This window comes from Pseudopipra pipra, chromosome 2, assembly GCF_036250125.1.
Source record: "Pseudopipra pipra isolate bDixPip1 chromosome 2, bDixPip1.hap1, whole genome shotgun sequence".
NCBI lineage: Eukaryota > Metazoa > Chordata > Aves > Passeriformes > Pipridae > Pseudopipra > Pseudopipra pipra.
In genome coordinates, this window is record NC_087550.1 from 113760831 (window position 1) to 113766830 (window position 6000).

General features: G+C 49.1%; 1 protein-coding gene across 3 annotated transcripts in view; it reads right to left on the bottom strand.

Annotated features, from left to right (window-relative positions):
* AGPAT3 (1-acylglycerol-3-phosphate O-acyltransferase 3) overlaps positions 1–1997 on the bottom strand; it is an 84774-nt gene extending 82777 nt beyond the window's left edge. For all 3 annotated transcript variants that reach the window (XM_064646961.1, XM_064646960.1, XM_064646957.1), the window contains exon 1: positions 1759–1997. The gene's annotated coding sequence lies outside the window, so the exon portion shown is untranslated. The remainder of the gene's footprint in view (positions 1–1758) is intronic.
* Between the last annotated feature and the right edge of the window lie 4003 nt (positions 1998–6000).

Genomic DNA, 6000 nt, shown 5'->3' on the forward strand with positions numbered 1-6000 from the left:
TCATGCTCAGCAGGGACAATCTGGTCAGGTGTTTTCCCTGTGCTTGTTGAATTCAAGCTATATTTGGAGACCAACTGTTCTCTGTCCTGCTTTCTCCAACTAAGTGTGTGCATAAGGGTGGAGAGGTGAAGGTGGGAATTAAGAGAGAAAGAGAAAATGAGACTCTCTTAAGAGTACATAAGACGGCCCTTAAAAAAGGCCAAAAAAGGTACTGACAGTAATGCACTTAATTTTAATTGTGAAGGTTCGGTAACAATAGATGTGAAAGGGAAGAAGACTAGAGTACACAGAAGGGAACCAAAAGCCACGGTTTCTGTGAAAGTTACAGGAAAGACCAGAACACTTATGATTAAAATCCAAGGTTCAGACATGTTCACAGCACAAGGAGCTCTGTAACAGCCCAGTGCTAGCTGCTGCAAAGCAAGTTCACTGCAGGTCACAACTACAACTCCATTTAACCACATCATCTCATACAATGTTGCAAGAAAATGAATGGAAACTGTACAAGTTCTACTGGTTGTAGAAACAAACTTGGAAAAAGAACAAAACAGATATACCTATCTGTGATTACACTGAACATCATCCAAACGACCTGTAGTTCAAGCAGAGTCTCAAGTGAAGAGCGTCACCACAAAAGCAACAGCGCCAAGACAAGTGGAGAGCTTTCCACTCTGCTCCCAAACATGCTTGTACATATCAGCAATTCACTGATGGCAAACATGCCATTTTGGACTCCAGCCTATTTCCCTTAGAGTGGGAGAGGGGAAAGGCCATGGAGTTTATTTTGGACTTGAAATTAATGAGTGAGATAAAATGATGAGCTAATGAGATTATTATTGCTTCGAAGAATGAGCAGCAAGATTACTGGAAACTCTGTCATATCTGCTCTCTGCCTAATCAATGAGGAAATATGAAGATTCAAAGAGGAAAAAATACTGGAGGGGAAGAATAGACAAGTGCGGCATCAAACAGGTAACACTCAGTCTCAACAAGAAATTCCCTTAGAATACAGTGCACTAAAGGCTATAAGGGGATAATCAGCATGCTTATTGATTTAGATGCCTACACATTAGGTTAGCACCTTAATAAATCCATCAGCATCCTCTGAACAGAACCCAGGCATAACAGCATCCCATTTGGTTGCCGTTCTCAGATCAATAGGGTTTGCTCTTCTCCATTTTGCACTCGCAAGCCGTGCACCCAGGTACAGCCCGGCTCTCCTGAAACGGGCTTTCCTTCTTTCTTTCTTTTTGTTTTAAACCACTCTCCCACTTTTCGCCGATCCATCCATCCATCCATCCTTCCTTCCTTCCTTCCTCCCACCCTCCCCTGGCGCTCGGCGGAGAGCCCAGCCGCCCTCCCTCCCAGCAGCGAGCCGCCAGCCTGCGCCTCCCGGGACGGCGTCCATCTCACCCCGGATGGGCAGGACGCGTTTCCAGCCGGGACCATTGTGCCCTTCCCCGCACCGCCGCCGTCCCCCGGTCCCCCCACCCTCCCTCCCTGCCCCGGGTACCGCCCGCCGGCGCACAAAGCGCAGCGCCCGCCGGCGGCACCGGCACCGCCGGACCGAGCCGGGCTGGGCCCGGCAAGGCTCCTCCCGAGCCGCCGCAGCGGGGGCGGCGCGATGGGGCCTTTCCGAGAGGGGCTCCCGGCCGAGCCCCCCAAGGTGCAGGAGCGCCGAGCGGGGGATGCTGCCCCGGCCGCCCCGGGTCCGCCGCCCGCCTCCCCTCTCCCGCATCCCGGCGGAGCGGCACCAACCTGCAGTCCCCGCCGCCGCCTCCTCCTCCTCCTCCTCCTCGGGGAGAGCCGGAGCTGCCTGTGCCCGCTTCAGCCTCCAGCCCCCGGCGGCGGCGGGCTGGCTGCCCTCGGGAGGCGGGGAAGGGGCGAGCGGGGCGGGCGGCTGCGGGAGCGCCGCTCATTGAGTGCGGCAGCCCCAGCTGTCGCCGCCGCTGCTGCTGCTCCCCGCAGCCGCTACTTCCTGTGCGGCGATGGTTCAGTTCCTCCCGGGCCGCTGGGGGCAGGAGAGCCGGGGGGCGGAGGAGGAGGAGGAGGAGGAGGGGAGGAGGGGGAAGGTCGGGTCAGATAGCGGGGGCGGCTGCGGGGCCGCCGCTGCTCCTCCCGCCCCGGCGCGGCTCCGCCCCGCACAGCCCGGCCGGGGCTCCGCGCTGCCCGCGCCGCAGCGGGACGCGATGCGGAGGAGCCGCTCGCTCGCCCTCCGCGCCCCGCACCGCGGGCAGCGCCCATCGCCGCGGCCGAGCACCCCCCGGCCGGGGCTCCCCGGGGGTGGCTGTGGGACTGGAGTGTCCCCCGACCCCTCGGGGCCGCTCACCGAGCTCCTCGGAGAGCGCGGACCGTGTCCCTCCCTCCCTCCCGCCCGGCTCCGCATCCCGCGGCGGGGAGGGGAGGAAGGTGCCCCCGGGCCCGGCCCTGCGGGGCTGGGAGGGAGCGGCCGGCCGGGAGGGGTGAGAGAAGCTCCCGTACACAGGAATGGGGGGATCTGTGCGGGAGAAAGGCGGAGATGGAGCCGCGGGGGATCGATAGCGGAAACTCTCTGTAAAGCAGGAAACGGCCACGGAACGGTGCTGATAAATGGCACGGTCCCGGGGCTGGATGGAGGGGAAGCAGCGGAGTACCAGTTTGGTCCGCTTTTCAGAATAATTCTTGAGAGATAGCGGTTTTGTTTGGAGTCTTATTCGTTCGCTTTACGAGGTGACAGGACTGCAGCAGCTGCGTCTGTCCCGGCCAGAGAAATTCAACATGGTGAGGCTTTTATGGGCGATAATGAGTTGGAATAGGGAGGTCTTCCTCTGCTTTCTTGGATCGGCGTGAGGAAGTGCCAAAGCGTGGAAGCCACAACATTTTATTAAAAAAAAAAAAAAAAAAAGTAAAATTGTAACAACATTTTTAAATATTAGTGTCTAGCGTTATCCTTCAAACACCTTACTGATGCCACTAAATAATTAGGTATACTTTCCAAGATGGTGAATGCTTGCAGCTCGTAAAGCTTTTTGTTTAAGATCACATATTCATTACTCCTGAAAGACAGTTCCTTTTATTTGGTTCTAGAATACAGATTTTGGGAAGACTAACATTAGGCAGTACAATGGAAAGACAGTGGTCATAGTGGTCTTTGAATCTTCACAATAAAGCAAATACTACCCTCAGCAGCTATGGGAGACCTACTAAAAAAGTGCATTTACCTGTTGTTTAGGTTCCACATGTCCCCCTCTTTTGCCTGTGATATGTGACATTCAGAACATCATAACCTACTTCAGAAAAGTACACACGAGTAATATGTAAATATTTATGTTCTTTGTTTACTTGAAGTGCCAATAAATCCCTTTATTGCTGTGCTTTTACTGCCATCGCAGAACTCACTACTGTTTTCCAGTTGTAGCTGGGTTCTAGTACAAAGCAGAGATTCTGCCCTTAGGTTGGGTGCATATATTGCTTTTTCTTCCTCCTCTCTCCTCCAGCACAGCCTCTTGTTGGCAGTTCTGATCAGCCTCTAATGCTGCTCAGCCCATGCCGGATTGGCCAACCACAAAATCTTTGGCCTGTCTCCTGTGCTGGTGTAGCTCTGTAATGGGCTGCCATAAATTCCAGCAGCCTCCATGGCTTCCTGGAGAACATCACAGGTGATTTCAGTCCCTCACATAGCTCAGAATGGAGACAGGAAAAGGCAATTTAGCCTTCCTCTGAGAGTCCTGGTGCTGAGCCTTCTGTTTGTCTTCATTTTCCACATGGGCAGCACACAGGTGTTTGCAGCTCATTTCTTTCTGCACCTTCTGGATTTGCACAAAGATACACATAGAGTACAGCTTCCATTTTTCATCTGTGTGCACTTTAGTGTGCCTCACAAGTCCTCTTCCAAATAAGAAATACCTTATTCAAGGGAACGATCTAATAGAAGTAGCTTATGGAAGTTTGGTTGCAGAAATAGAGCATGACATCTTTTCTTCAGTCAGAAGAATATTCAGATTGTATCACTAACAGAAGGAAAGTTAAGCTTGCCTGACTTGTTTCCGCAAAATATAAATTCCCTATATTATTTTATACTGGCAGCCCTACTTTGCAGTGCTTGTAGAGTTCAGTGAGAGTGTTGTGCATATAAGTCAAATGACCAAAACTAAAATCTGGAAGGATGGTGCATTCACAAGGTATTTTAGCATGAGAAAGTTAAAGACCAAAAAGAGAAAGAAAAGGAAGAACATTTTAACTTTAGAAATAAAAATTGTGAATATACAGGAACAGCATGAAAAAAATCCCAAAGGTAGCACTATAAAGTTTGCCAAGAAATTAATTTCCACTCTCCTGCTCAGCTGTGTTCTGACATCTTCTGGCAAATGGCATCTTCTCTTTCTCAGGACTTAGGAGAGCTCTGTGAAGTGCTGGTCATTACCTCTAGGGTAAAACTGAGAACAACTCTCCTGATATTTATCCATTATCATCCCCAGGCTTAAAATTAGCTCTTCCACAGAAGCAATGTTTGCCATATTCATGAAGCAAGATTTCAAATAAAGCACTACTAACCTCTTCTATTGAGCAAAATCCACTTAACACATCAAAGCAGTTGAAATCTATTTCAGAGCATCACAACTGTAGGTTCTGCTGGAAAGGAAAGTCTCTTGCATTGATCTCCACTTGTCAATTACTCTGAATATGTGAATATAATTTGGAGAAGCAGATTTTTCTCTCCACCTGAAGAGACTCTCTTAGTGTTTGAAATGCACCCACTTTGTACCCATCTCATCTGCTATAGTCCCTCCTTCCCCAAATCTCATTCTGTTTTCTCAAACTGTCTGTTAGAAATCACTGGAGAATGTTTCCACATTAGTTTTCAATAGTTAGCTGTGTCTAAGTCATTCATGTTCAACACCCCAACGCAAAGGCAGCTCCTCTTTGTTTCCTGTCAACCACAACGAAGCCCCAATTAACTTCTGGAGTGAGCAGAATCCAGGCAACAATTCGCATGTTGGGACAGCAGGTCCTACACGAGCTGCTGGAAGGTCAAGGAGACCTGAAGCTGACACTGCCCAGGTCTCACCTGCCCTTGAAAATTCAGGGGTGCTCTGGCAAGTGCAGATACACAGCCTTGGTCACGTATGTGAAAGCACGACATAGCAACAGCACTGTTATTTTTCTAGTGCTGACACATCCTGTCCTAAATTTAAGCTCTAATTAATCTGAGGTCTTAACAGAAAACCACATGCTGACACAATGCATTAGTGTGCACGCGATACAAAAGACGCAGAAAGCCAGAATTCATCTCCCGAAGTGGTTAATGCTTTAAATCCAACCGAACTGGATATCCGCTTAGCTCACCAAATGTTCGGCGTTGCCTCATGATCATCACTGCGCTGTTCTCTGCTTTGCTGTGTTCTCAGTAGTGTTGTGCTGTTGATAATGACAAGTGAGCAGAAACCTGTACCACGAACACCAGTTGTCTGAAAATTAATTGCCGTTAGAGCCGAAATTTCTTAATGCGTGAAACTTTTTTTTTTTTTTTCCCCTTTGGGAAAGTGTAGCCGCCTTTCATTTGGTCGTTTTTGAGTTGCACAAGCATTAAAAAAAAAGTCCCTATCACCATAATTACAAACACTTCCAGTATGGTAGAAGAAATGACTAGAAACAAAGAAGCTGCAAGCTAAAAATACATATATAGCAGGCATTTCAGAAGGGACTGCTGATTTGGAGTGCCTGTGTACACTTCAAGGGCCCAGCTTTTCAAAAGCTGTTGAGTTTGTATAAACAGTTCACTTCCAGATGCCTCCATTATATATATGCTTGTTATTTTTTCTCTCTCCTCTCAGAGTTAGTGTTGGCTCAATTAGGAATGAACTGAAAAAGTCCAAAAGACAGAGTTGCTTATGAGACTGGGACACAGGAATTCCTGTTTTAGGAATACCAGATGATTTTAGCCAGAGGTGACATCCCTAGATTTTCATCTCCATGTGCATACTTGGAAAAACTCCAGGCAACTAAGTGAAATTTAAGCAG